At 41.2% G+C, this 14754-nt stretch overlaps 1 pseudogene; it reads left to right on the plus strand.

Moving 5' to 3' along the window:
• The first annotated feature begins 13044 nt into the window (after positions 1-13044).
• On the plus strand, positions 13045-13365 carry LOC101148154 (large ribosomal subunit protein eL43-like; annotated as a pseudogene).
• The last annotated feature ends 1389 nt before the right edge of the window (positions 13366-14754 follow it).

Here is a 14754-nt window from a genome sequence, read left to right on the forward strand (position 1 = left end):
CCTCACTCACCTACTCCATAGCTGTAAACATTCTCACTCACCTACCCTCATTCCTGTTCTCTCATGACCCAAGGTCATGGGTCCATTCATGTTTCTCTTGCATGCTCTTCCAACCTCCCCCTATCTAATGGATTCTTCCCACAGGATAAGCCTGCTCAAGTCCCTAAAAGAAAATGCCACCCTGCAGCTCCCTCAAAATGCCACCTTCTTCTCTCATAGCTAGGTGCCTCAAAGTGCCTCTTCCAACCTCCCCCTATCTAATGGATTCTTCCCACAGGATAAGCCTGCTCAAGTCCCTAAAAGAAAATGCCACCCTGCAGCTCCCTCAAAATGCCACCTTCTTCTCTCATAGCTAGGTGCCTCAAAGTGATGGTCAGCAACTTGCCATAGCCTCTTCAGCACACTGCAGCCTGACTTCGGCTCACCTTTCTTTTAACCTGTGCCAGTAAAGGTCACCAACAACCTCCAATTGCCACATACAATGGACCCTTCAGTCTTCACCAAGGAAAACCTCTTCAGCATTCCCCAAAGCTTAGCTTAAGGAAGAAGTACAGGCTCCTATCTTTGACCACCATTGACCACTCCCACCTTGAAACTCATTTTCAGTGGCTTTTGTGATACATCTCTGTAAAGATGAGGTCTCAGGAGTACACAGATGGCAAGAAATAGGGATGACTGAAGAGAGTTTAATGAAGGAATCATTTGTAAAGATCTAGGATTAAGGGAAACTAGCAAGGGAAGATGACGGACCTATAGGCTAGCAACAGGGGACAGCCTTGACACCCTTAGGCCTGTAGAGATAAGGCAAGTTGCAACTGTGAGGTTGCCCAGCAGAAGCCCTGGGCTTTGGCAGACTATAGCCACTAACAATCCATTTACAGCAGAAAGAAGCCAGAAGATGATCACCCCAGCCTTTCTCTTCTTACTCTCCAATCTCCTGGCAGTGCCCCCAAGTGGCTGAACACTTGAAGCCAGAGGACAAGAGAGGCAGTTGATGTGGTCCACAGCAATCAGCCTTCCAGGCCACAGAGCAGGATGGAGAAGGATAGTGGATTTGGAGGGGCAAACAGAATATCCAGTGCACACTTCCTCCTAATTTTTCTGGCTTTTTGTGATTCTTTCTCAGGCTCCTTTTCTGGCCCCTCTTCCTATACTCACCTCGTAAATATGTGTGTTTCTCAGGGCTTGGTCTTTGGCCCTCTGGTCTTTTCACTCAGTTCACTTTCTCCATGTAAGCTATCAATCATCATGGCTTCAACCACTAGCTAAGTGCTGATATTTCCCCTTTCTATAACTCTTAGCTTTGAAATCTTTCTGGACCTTTACATTCACATCCAGTTGCCTATTAGCTATCTCCATGGGCACCTCAAGCTAAGTGTATACAAAATGAAACCCATCAGCTCTCCCTAACCCTACCCACTCACAGAATCTGATCATCTGTGTTCTCATCTCACTAGCTACCTGGCTGCTCCATCCAGAAATTTAAGAGTCATTCTTTTGATGTCTCTCTCCTCCTTTCCCTTATCTAACTCATTAGTCACTAACTACAGCCAATTCTAGCTCCTATGTACCTTCCAAACGTATCCCATCCTCTCTGTCCACATTGCCACAGCTTTTGCCTTGACAAGCTTTTACCTTGACACTCTGAGATCCATCTTAACAGTGCTTTCTGTATTTTCTGTATTAATCATCATTCTCCAGAGAAATGGAATCAACAGGATACATACAGATAGAAAAATACTTATTATGAAGAATTGGCTCATGTAATTATGGAGGCTGAGAGGTTCCACAATCTGTTGTCTATAAGATCAAGGCCCAGGAAAGCCAGTGGTAGAGTTCCAGTTACACCCAAAGACTTGAGAACCAGGAGAGCCAGTGTTGTGAGTTGCAGCGTGAGTCCAAATGTCAGGGAACTGGTGGTTCTAAGATGGCCAAATAGGAAGAGCTCCAGTCTACAGCTCCCAGCATGAGCGACGCAAAAGATGGGTGATTCCTGCATTTCCAACTGAGGTACTGGGTTCATCTCACTGGGGCTTGTCAGACAGTGGGTGCAGGACAGTGGGTGCAGTGCACCGAGCATGAGCCTAAGCAGACTGAGGCATCGCCTCACCAGGGAAGTGCAAGGGGTCAGGGAATTCTCTTTCATAGCCAACCAAAGCTGTGACAGATGACATCTGGAAAATCGGGTCACTCCCACCCTAATACTGTGCTTTTCCAATGGTCTTAGGAAACAGCACACCAGGAGATTATATCCCATGCATGGCTCGGAGGGTCCCATGCCCATGGAGCCTCGCTCATTGCTAGCACAGCAGTTTGAGATCGTACTGCAAGGTGGCAGCGAGGCTGGGGAAGGGGCGCCCGCCATTGCTGAGGCTTGAGTAGGTAAACAAAGCAGACAGGAAGCTCTAACTGGGTGGACCCCACCTCAGCTCAAGGAGGCCTGCCTGCCTCTGTAGACTCCACCTCTGGGGGCAGGGCATAGCCGAACAAAAGGCAGCAGAAACCTCTGCAGACTTAAATGTCCCTGACTGACAGCTTTGAAGAGAGTAGTGGTTCTCCCAGCATGGAGTATGAGATCTGAGAACGGACAGACTGCCTCTTCAAGTGGGTTCCCGACCCCTGAGTAGCCTATCTGGGGTGCACCTCCCAGTAGGGGCAGACTGACACCTCACACGGCCAGATACCCCTCTGAGATGAAACCTCCAGAGGAACAATCAGACAGCAACATCGGCTATTCAGCAATATTTGCCGTTCTGCAGCCTCCGCTGCTGATACCCAGGCAAACAGGGTCTGGAGTGGACCTCTGGCAAGCTCCAACAGACCTGCAGCTGAGGGTCCTGACTGTTAAAAGGAAAACTAACAAACAGAAAGGACATACACACCAAAACCCCATCCGTACATCACCATCATCAAAGACCAAAGGTAGATAAAACCACAAAGATGGGAAAAAAACAGAACAGGAAAACTGAAAATTCTAAAAATTGGAGCACCTCTCCTCCTCCAAAGGAACGCAGCTCCTCACCAGCAATGGAACAAAGTTGGACAGAGAATGACCTTGATGAGTTGAGAGAAGAAGGCTTCAGATGATCAAACTTCTCCGAGCTAAAGGAGGAAGTTCGAACCCATTGCAAAGAAGTTAAAAACCTTGTAAAAATATTAGACAAATGGCTAACTAGAATAACCAATGCAGAGAAGTCCTTATATGATCTGAAGGAGCTGAAAAGCATGCCACGAGAACTATGTGACGAATAAAGAAGCTTCAGTAGCTGATTCGATCAACCGGAAGAAAGGGATCAGGGATTGAAGATCAAATGAATGAAATGAAGCAAGAAGAGAAGTTTAGAGAAAAAAGAATAAAAAGAAATGAACAAAGCCTCCAAGAAATATGGAACTATGTGAAAAGACCAAATCTACGTCTGATTGGTGTACCTGAAAGTGACGGGGAGAATGGAACCAAGTTGGAAAACACTCTGCAGGATATTATCCAGGAGAACTTCCCCAACCTAGCAAGGCAGGCCAACACTCAAATTCAGGAAATACAGAGAATGCCACAAAGATACTCCTCGAGAAGAGCAACTCCAAGACACATAATTGTCAGATTCACCAAAGTTGAAATGAAGGAAAAAATGTTAAGGGCAGCCAGAGAGAAAGGTCGGGTTACCCACAAAGGGAAGCCAATCAGACTAACAGCTGATCTCTTGGCAGAAACTCTACAAGCCCGAAAATAGTGGGGGCCAATATTCAACATTCTTAAAGGAAAGAATTTTCAACCCAGAATTTCATATCCAGTGAAACTAAGCTTCATAAGTGAAGGAGAAATAAAATCCTTTACAGAGAAGCAAATGCTGAGAGATTTTGTCACCACCAGGCCTGCCCTACAGGAGCTCCTGAAAGAAGCACTAAACATGGAAGGGAACAACTGTTACCAGCCACTGCAAAAACACGACAAATTGTAAAGATCATCAATGCTAGGAAGAAACAGTAACAACTAATGAGCAAAATAACCAGCTAACATCATAATGACAGGATCAAAATCACATATAACAATATTGACCTTAAATGTAAATGAGCTAAATGCTTCAATTAAAAGACACAGACTGGTAAATTGGATAAAGAGTCAAGACCTACCAGTGTGCTGTATTCAGCAAACCCATCTCACCTGTGGAGACACACATAGGCTCAAAATAAAGGAATGGAGGAAGATCTACCAATCAAATGGAAAACAAAAAAAGGCCGGGGTTACAATCCTAGTCTCTGATAAAACAGACTTTACACCAACAAAGATCAAAAGAGACAAAGAAGGCCATTACATAATGGTAAAGGGATCAATTCAACAAGAAGAGCTAACTATCCTAAATATATATGCACCCAATATAGGAGCACCCAGATTCATAAAGCAAGTCCTCAGAAACCTAAGAAGAGACTTAGATGCCCACACAATAATAATGGGAGACTTTAACACCCCACTGTCAACATTAGACTGATCAACGAGACAGAAAGTTAACAAGGATATCCAGGAATGGAATTCAGCTCTGCACCAAGCAGACCTAGTAGACGTCTACAGAACTCTCCACCCCAAATCAACAGAATATACATTCTTCTCAGCACCACACCACATCTATTCCAAAATTGACCACATAGTTGGAAGTAAAACACTCCTCAGCAAATGTAAAACAACAGAAATTATAACAAACTGTCTCTCAGACCACAGTGCAATCAAACTAGAACTCAGGATTAAGAAACTCACTCAAAACCTCTCAACTACATGGAAACTGAACAACCTGCTCCTGAATGACTACTGGGTACATAACAAAATGAAGGCAGAAATAAAGATGTTCTTTGAAACCAATGAGAACAAAGACACAACATACCAGAATCTCTGGGACACATTCAAAGCAGTGTGTAGAGGGAAATCTATAGAACTAAATGCCCACAAGAGAAAGCAGGAAAGATCTAAAATTGGCACCCTAACATCACAATTAAAAGAACTAGAGAAGCAAGAGCAAACACATTCAAAAGCTAGCAGAAGGCAAGAAATAACTAAGATCAGAACAGAACTGAAGGAGATAGAGACACAAAAAACCCTTAAAAAAATCAATGAATCCAGGAGCTCATTTTTTGAAAAGATCAAGAAAATTGATAGACCGCTAGCAAGACTAATAAAGAAGAAAAGAGAGAAGAACCAAATAGATGCAATAAAAAATGATAAATGAGAGATCAACACCGATCCCACAGAAATACAAACTAGCATCAGATAATGCTATAAACACCTCTACGCAAATAAACCAGAAAATCTAGAAGAAATGGATAAATTCCTCGACACATACACCCTCCCAAGACTAAACCAGAAAGAAGTTGAATCTCTTAATAGACCAATAACAGGATCTGAAATTGTGGCAATAATCAATAGCTTACCAACCAAAAAAAGTCTGGGACCAGACAGATTCACAGCCAAATTCCACCAGAGGTACAAGGAGGAGCTGGTACCATTCCTTCTGAAACTATTCCAATCAATAGAAATAGAGGGAATCCTCCCTAACTCATTTTATGAGGCCAGCATCATCCTGATACCAAAACCTGGCAGAGACACAACAAAAAAAGAGAATTTTAGACCCTTATCCCTGATGAGCATCGAAGCAAAAATCCTCAGTAAAATACTGGCAAACTGAATCCAGCAGCACATCAAAAAGCTTATCCACCATGATCAAGTGGGCTTCATACCTGGGACGTAAGGCTAGTTCAACATATGAAAATGAATAAATGTAATCCAGCATATAAACAGAACCAAAGACAAAAACCACATAATTATCCCAATAGATGCAGAAAAGTCCTTTGACAAAATTCAACAGCCCTTCATGCTAAAAACTCTCAATAAATTAGGTATTGATGGGACATATCTCAAAATAATAAGAGCTATTTATGACAAACCCACAGCTAATATCATACTGAATGGGCAAAAACTGGAAGCATTCCCTTTGAAAACTGGCACAAGACAGGGATGCCCTCTCTCACCACTCCTATTCAACATAGTGTTGGAAGTTCTGGCCAGGGCAATCAGGCAGAAGAAAGAAATAAATGGTATGCAATTAGGAAAAGAGGAAGTCAAATTGTCCCTGTTTGCAGATGACATGATTGTATATCTAGAAAACCCCATTGTCTCAGTCCAAAATCTCGTTAAGCTGATAAGCAACTTCAACAGTCTCAGGACACAAAATTAATGTGCAAAAATCACAAGCATTCTTATACACCAACAACAGACAAACAGAGAGCCAAATCATGAGTGAACTCCCATTCACAATTGCTTCAAAGAGAATAAAACACCTAGGAATCCAACTTACAAGGGATGTGAAGGACCTCTTCAAGGGGAACTACAAACTACTGCTCAACAAAATAAAAGAGGACACAAACAAATGGAAGAACATTCCATGATCATGGATAGGAAGAATCAATACCGTGAAAATGGCCATACTGCCCAAGGTAACTTATACATTCAATGCCATCCCCATCAAGCTACCAATGACTTTCTTCACAGAATTGGAAAAAAATACTTTAAAGTTCATATGGAAGCAAAAATGAGCCCACATTGCCAAGTCAATCCTAAGCCAAAAGAACAAAGCTGGAGGCGTCACATTACCTGGCTTCAAACTGTACCACAAGGCTACAGTAACCAAAACAGCATGGTACTGGTACCAAAACAGAGATATAGACCAATGGAACAGAACAGAGCCCTCAGAAATAATACCACACATCTACAACTATCTGATCTTTGACAAACCTGAAAAAAACAAGAAATGGGGAAAGGAATCCCTATTTAACAAATGGTGCTGGGAAAACTGGCTAGCCATATGTAGAAAGCTGAAACTGGATCCCTTCCTTACACCTTATACAAAAATCAATTCAAGATGGATTAAAGAGTTAAACGTTAGACCTAAAACCATAAAAACCCTAGAAGAAAACCTAGGCATTACCATTCAGGACATAGGCATGGGCAAGGACTTCATGTCTAAAACACCAAAAGCAATGGCAACAAAAGCCAAATTGACAAATGGGATCTAATTAAACTAAAGAGCTTCTGCACAGCAAAAGAAACTACCATCAGAGTGAACAGGCAACCTACAGAATGGGAGAAAATTTTTGCAATCTACTCATCTGACAAAGGGCTAATATCCAGAATCTACAAAGAACTCCAACAAATTTACAAGAAAAAAACAACCCCATCAAAAAGTGGGCAAAGGATATGAACAGACACTTCTCAAAAGAAGACATTTATGCAGCCAAAAGACACATGGAAAAATTCTCATCACCACTGGCCATCAGAGAAATGCAAATCAAAACCACAATGAAATACCATCTCACACCAGTTAGAATGGTGATCATTAAAAAGTCAGGAAACAACAGGTGCTGGAGAGGATGTGGAGAAATAGGAACACTTTTGCACTGTTGATGGGACTGTAAACTAGTTCAACCATTGTGGAAGACAGTGTGGTGATTCCTCAGGGATCTAGAACTAGAAATATCATTTGACCCAGCCATCCCATTACTGGGTATATACCCAAAGGAATATAAATCATGCTGCTATAAAGACACATGCACATGTATGTTTATTGCGGCACTACTCACAATAGCAAAGACTTGGAACCAACCCAAATATTCAACAATGATAGACTGGATTAAGAAAATGTGGCACATATACACCATGGAATACTATGCAGCCATATAAAATGATGAGTTCATGTCATTTGTAGGGACATGGATGAAGCTGGAAACCATCATTCTCAGCAAACTATTGCAAGGACAAAAAACCAAACACTGCATGTTCTCATTCATAGGTGGGAATTGAGTAAGGAGAACACTTGGACACAGGAAGGGGAACATCACACCCCGGGGCCTGTTGTGGGGTGGGGGGAGGGGGGAGGGATAGCATTAGGAGACATACCTAATGTAAATGAAGGCTTAATGGGTGCTGCACACCATTAACGTTGTGCACATGTATCCTAGAACTTAAAGTATAATAATATATATGTATATAAAATATATACATATATAAAATAAAAAAATAAAAAATAAAAATCTGTGTACCACACTGGGTACCTGTATACAAAACAAACAAACAAACAACAACAACAGAAAACAAATCTCTGAGAACCAGGAGTGCTGATGTCTAAGAGCAGGAGGAGATAATGTCTCAGCTCAATAAGACAGAGGAAAGCCCTCTTTTCTCCACCTTTTTGTTCTATTTAGGCCCTCAGTGGATTGGGTGCTGCCCACCCACATAGGTGAGAGCAAGCTTTATTTGGCTGCTGACTCAAATGCTAATCTCTTCCAGAAACACCTTCACAGACACACCCAGAAACCATGTTTTACCAGCCATCTGGGCATCCCTTACCCATCAAGTAGGCACATAAAATTGACCATCACACCTCCTGCCCTACATCCCTTTACTATTCCCCACACTGCAGTCAGGGGGTGGTTTCTAAGATGCAAATATGATTATGTGGCTTCCCTGAGTAGAGTCCATCCATTGGCTATAGGTTTTTCTGTTTCCCTAAAGCTCCACATGTAACTGAAACACAGGTTCAGTCACTCACCACCTGCAGAGTCCAATTAACAAGATTGAGTCTGGTATAAAGAAAGTGACATTATTCCACAGCATAGCTTAGGGGAAGAAGTACAGGCTCCTGCCTTTAAGGATATCACTTTACTTTTGGGCAGAAAGCAGAGGCTTTTAAGCGGGGACTTGACATGAATGGCATGCAGAAGAGGGAGAAAGCAGGTGTAGGGTCTGCATGACTCGCTTTGATGCCATATCTACCGAGCTGGCACCATCGTGGGCAGAGCTAGGTTGTAAGGTGGCCACTGTCTTGAGATCCACTCCAGGTGAAAGAGAGCTCTGTTGCGGGGCACTTCAGGTTGTAAATTGACTGTTGTCTCTTGAGGCCATCTCCTGGTGGGAGAATTCCCTCTCTGGTGCATAGTTATTAGGTTGGTGCAAAAGTAATTGTGGTTTTTGCCATTACTTTTGCCAAATTACTCTGGCACCAACCTAATAGATAAGCTTGCTCTGTAGGAAGTGTCTGGCGAAGGGAAGGTAAAGGTTATAATTTCATTTCTAAAGAGCTAAGAAGTGAGGAACAAGGGAAAAGGGGGAAAGAGAAAAGAAGGAAAACAATAAAACATAACCCATTCTTTTTCTCTTAGAAAAGAGGGGGTACTTGGTTATACACATGCCTGTCCATCTCCCCGCCCTTGCCCATGTTCCTCCTGCCCAAAGCGCTTTTTCACAAACAAGCCCTCCTTTAGCTGACACGCTCCCACTTAGGTCTCTGCTGTGTTGTCACCTCCTCAGGGAAGATGTCTCAGATGCCACACTAAGTTAGATTTCCCTATTACAAATTCTGTCATTACACAGCATTGGCCTCCCTATAGGAGAGCTTATCACAAGTAAAATTAAATAATTAGTCATATGATTAGGTTTAATGTCTGTCTGCCCCTTTAATACTGTAAGTGCCACACAAACAAAAAAATTGTGTCTGTCTCCCCAAGACTTGGCACTGAGTAGGTTCTTAATACATGCATTCATTAAATAAATGAAAGAGCAAACTTTAGTACAGTATACAAGGACATCTAGCATCTGTCCCTGCTTACCACCCAGCTTGTATTTCATGGTGCTTTGCCCCATTCCTAACATCCAAAGTTCATGCCAGTGCACCAAGTGTAACTGCTTGCAGTTACAAACTCACCAGTCTATATCATTTCACCATGTCTTGGCCCGTATTGCTGCCTGCTTTCTGGGTGGTATCTCTGGCCTCCCCACCAAGTCCCATCTCATCTGCCTGGCGAGTATCTACTCTTCTTTGAATAAGCTGTTTATGGATTATTTCCTCCATGAGCTTTTCTCACCTCATTCCACCCAAGTAGAATCTACCACTTCCTTCTTCCCTGGGGTCTCCACTGTACCGTTTTGTGTATTACAGAAGAAACAGGGCTTCACATGACTTTACTGAGATCTGCTAGAGACTCTTCTATTGGCCAACTTCCAACTCAGGTGAAATTCAGTTTTGCCAAGAGTTCACTCCCAATGTGGAGTCCATAAAGTCATCTCAGAGCTGGTAAGTATTTCATAAAGTGAAAAATTACCTCCTATTCCATCAACACAGAGAAAAAAGGAATATACAGCATTCACTATTTTTGTTTGTTTTGTTTAGACTTCCAAAAGAAGCTTCTGGTAGCGTGGCATAAATGTCACAGTTTATATGTAGGTGTTGCAGATTTCTCAGTAAGCCTCTTGTTTCTTGCAAAAACAAATTTTAAAAATCTTTGTCAATATGCCTGCCATAAGCTTGGCTAAAATTGCTTGATGTGAGTGATATTTGAAGCCTTCCACTTTCAGATTTTTAAAATATCTCACCCTTGGACTCTGCTCTCAAGTTGCCTCAAAATTTAAACATCTAAGTTCTATAGAGTCCCTTTACCCCAGTTTTTCCCTCTGTTTTAGTTTCACTTGTTTCGATTATGTCTCTAGTTGTTACACAAATGACTTTTAAAACATATTCCATTTTTTTTAATTTTTTCACTAAAACATATTCCCCCCTTGCATTTCTTTATCAGAGTAACTCAAACACGTTTTTATGAGCCTAACAATTCCACATCAGCATATTTTAGTCCAAGAAATACTTTTTGAAAATCTCTGGTATAATTTACCTTTACATGTTCCTAAAACCATTATATAAGTCTTGGTCCTTTGGGCACAAACCCAAAATATGAAACATTAAAACCTTATCCTCCTTGAAGAGCAGCAAATGCCATATATGAACTGTCTTTTCAATGTTGCTCCCTAAAAACCCTTCAGGTTCCATAAAGTCATTTTGGGATCAGATGGACAAAAATTTTCCCTATCCCTCTACAGTGGTCCAGGGTGTGAGGCCTGAGATTCTCTCTTTCTTCCTGGGAAGGCTTTGTCCAGTTCTTTTTGGTGACCATGCACAGCAAGGGGAAAAAATCAAGGGAGTAACCAAGAGTAACCAGGAATAGCTGCTAGAATCACAAAACAGCAAATAAATGCCAGCAAGCAGATGTCCATGTATTTCAGTCTGTTCAAAAGACAAAATCCACTCCACTCAAGGATACACATTTTATTTGAGTACCTTCAGATCCAAGGGAGATAAATGTAGGGGGGGAGAAGGGGTTTTTACGTCTTATGAGTGAAAAGTTTTGATGAATTTCATTAGTAATTTACACTAGATTAATATGCCATCAAATAAATGTAAGTGGCAGGCCACAGGCTTAAGAAAGCAAGTCTTTGATGAGCCTGTCCACTCAAGAGTTAGAGGGAGAGTCCCACCTTTCTGCTGCCTGATAATCTCATGTTCATGACAGCTTGAGGACAAGACCTCTGTCTGTCTGAATCTAGTTTCTGCAAAAATCTTAGCCAGTTTATTTTTTTTTCAAATTCCTACCTTAATGTTTTACTACTACCTGTAAATTCTAGGTGATATGGGCAATGGAAGTTTTGGTGAATTTTAAGGCTTTGCAGATTGTCTTAATAATTCAACAAATGATGAATGTACCTCAATTGTCATAATGAACAAGGTCATCCCATATCTGGGAATAAAATCTTTTTAGTCTTTGGCTGACATGTATTTTGTCCACCTGTGAGTACTCGTGTGTGTGTGTGTATGTGTGTGTTTGTGTGTATGTGTGTATCTACAATACTGAACTATTCATACAATTAAAAGTGAATAACATCTTTGCTCATTTGAAGAAATGCTATCCAAGTATATCATGTGTTATTTTAAAAGAAAGTTGTCATTTTTCTTTAAATACTGTTGACTCTGGCTTTTCATGACCCCAAATATTTTAATTAACTATAATTATTTTATTTTATATACTTAAATTATCAGAACTTGGCCAATAGGATTCTCCTTGAAGCTGGTTTCGATATCTTTCTCCAGGATTTCTAAAGCATCATTTCTTTGTGGCAAGAAATGTTCCAAACCAGTCTAGAATATTACCCCAAGAATGGAATCAGCTTCTCTCCAAGGACTGGTGCTTCATATTAACGGAGAATAAATAGTTCAGACTTTTCTGCTATCATGTAAAATTTACATTATTGAAAAGCCTCACATTCTGCAAAATCAACACTAAAAGCCACGGGGCTTATAGGGTACATGAAGTGGGGAAAACCACTCAACATGTAGTCAACTTTGTAACCAGAACACTAAGAAAAACAATCCTTGGTAGCTTGGATGCTCCAGACAGGCAGCTGGGCATGGCTAGAGGCTACAACTGTAGATACTAAAAATTCACGTAAACCAGTGAGAGGAAACACTGGCCACAGGTTTGTGAGAGCAGAGCTGGGGGTGCTGGAACAATGCACACCGAAGGAACTCGAAGCCAGAAGCTCCCAGGGCACAGGCACCAAGCAAGAGTGGCACAAGGCTGGGACACCTCTGGGGGCCTCCCCAGAGAGCCTGGTGCTGGCAGTCATTTTTCATTTTCTTAAAATGCAGCTAAAAGAATCCTGGTCCCAGAACAGCAGCTGAGATGTGGTATTTTCTCTTTCCTGCTGAAAGTTGTGATTCTGTTCCTGCTCTTCTGGCTCCCCTTGCCTAGGAGAAACCTGATCTGATGAAACGTGACTTCTCGGTTACATAGACATCAGTCTCTCTTCACATATGAACTAATCAGATTCTAGAAACACATTTTGTGAAATCATGAATTACTTCTGTCTTTGATCATACAAGGTACATTGAGAGGTGGAGGTTATTCTTTCACCTCCAATCTTAGCTGACCTATGACTGCTTTTTTTCCCTTTTATTATTAATTTTAATTAACGTAATAATTATACATACTTATGGGGTACAGGGTGATATTTCAATACATGTGTACAACGTGCAATGATCAAATCAGGGTAATTAACATATCTGTCATCTCAAACATTTTTTGTTGTTGTTTTGGGAATATTCAAAATCTGCTCTTCTAGCTATTTGAAAATATACAATAAATTGTTGTTGCTGTCTGGGCTCGGGCCCAGTTGGCGGTGAAATGATTAAAGCCAACAAGAAAGTCAGAATTATCAATAAATATGGGACCCACTATGGTGCCTCCCTCCAGAAAATGGTGAAGAAAATTATGATTCACCAGCATGCCGAGGACACTTGCTCCTTCTGTGGCAAAATCCAGATAAAGAGACAAGCTGTGGGGACCTGGCGCTGTGGGGATCTGGCACTGTGGCTCCCGGATGGAAATGGTAGCTGGTGGTGCCCGGACCTATAACACCACTTCCACCATCACAGTAAAGTTGCCATCAGAAGACTGAAGGAATTGGAAGACCAGCAGAAGCTCCACCATTTGAGACATCACTAGTCTATGATAAATGGGTTAATTTATGTAATAAAATAAATAAATAAAATTGTTAATTATAGTCCCCCTGTAGTGCTATAGAACATTAGAGATTCTTCCTCCATTAACCAACCTTTAGCTATTGCCTCACTATCCTCTGCCCTTCCCAGCTTCTAGGAACCACCATTCTACTCTCTATTTCAATGAATCGAATATTTTAGCTTCCACATATGAGTGAGAACATGTGGTATTTATCTTTTTTTGTATACCTGAATTATTTCACTTAACACAATGTCCTCAAAGCTCATCCATGTCGCCATGAATGACATTTTTGTTCTTTTTTCTGGCTAAATAGCATTCCACTGTGTATATGTGCCACAATTTCTTTTCAATTCTTTTTTTTTTTTTTACAGTGCAGTGGCGTGATCATAGCTCACTACAGCCTCAAACACCTAGGCTCAAGCCATCCTCCAGCCTTAGCCTCCCAAGTAGCTGGGACTACAAGTACATCATGCCACCAGGCCTGGCTAATTTTTTAAATTGTTTTTGAAGAGATGGGGTCTCACTTTTTTGCTCAGGCTGATCTTGGATTCCTGGCCTCAAGTGATTCTCCTGCCTCAGTCTCCCAAAGTGCTGGGATTATAGCATAAGCCACCACACCCAGTCCCCATAATATCTTTATCCATCTGTTGATGGACATGTAGGTTGATTCCATATCTTGGCTATTGTGAACGGTGCTTTAATAAACATGGGAGTACAGCTATGTGTTCAACATACTGATTTCCTTTCCTTTGGATATATACCCAGCAGTGGGATTGCTGGATCATATTGTATTTCTATTTATTTTTTTATTTGTTATTTTTTTAAAGAATGGGTTCTCACTATGTTGCCATATGACTCAAGGGTGGAATGCAGTGTCTATATACAGATGTGATCATTGCACACTGCCAACTTGAAGGTCTCAAACTATTTTCCCACCTCGGCCTCCAAGAGTAACTGAGACTATGGGCACACACCACTGCACTCAGCTTAATTTTAGTTTTGTGAGGAACCTCTACAACTGCTGTCCATAATGGCTGTACTAATTTATATTCCCATCAACAGTGCATAAGAGTTTCCGTTTCTCCACATCCTTGCTATTATTTGTTATTTTTGTCTTTTTGATAACAGCCATTATTACTGGGCTGAGATGATATCTCATTGTGGCTTTGATTTGCATTTCCCTGATGATTAGTGATGTTGAGTATTTTTTATATATCTGTTAGCCATTTGTATATCTTCTTTCTGAAGATGTCTATTCAGCTAATTTGCCCACTTTTAATCATGTTATTTGTTTTTTTGCTCTTGAGCTGTTTGACTTCCTTGTGTATTCTAAATATTAATCCCTTGTTGGATGAATAGTTTGCAAGGATT

The sequence above is a fragment of the Gorilla gorilla genome, chromosome 3, assembly GCF_029281585.2.
Source record: "Gorilla gorilla gorilla isolate KB3781 chromosome 3, NHGRI_mGorGor1-v2.1_pri, whole genome shotgun sequence".
Lineage (NCBI taxonomy): Eukaryota > Metazoa > Chordata > Mammalia > Primates > Hominidae > Gorilla > Gorilla gorilla.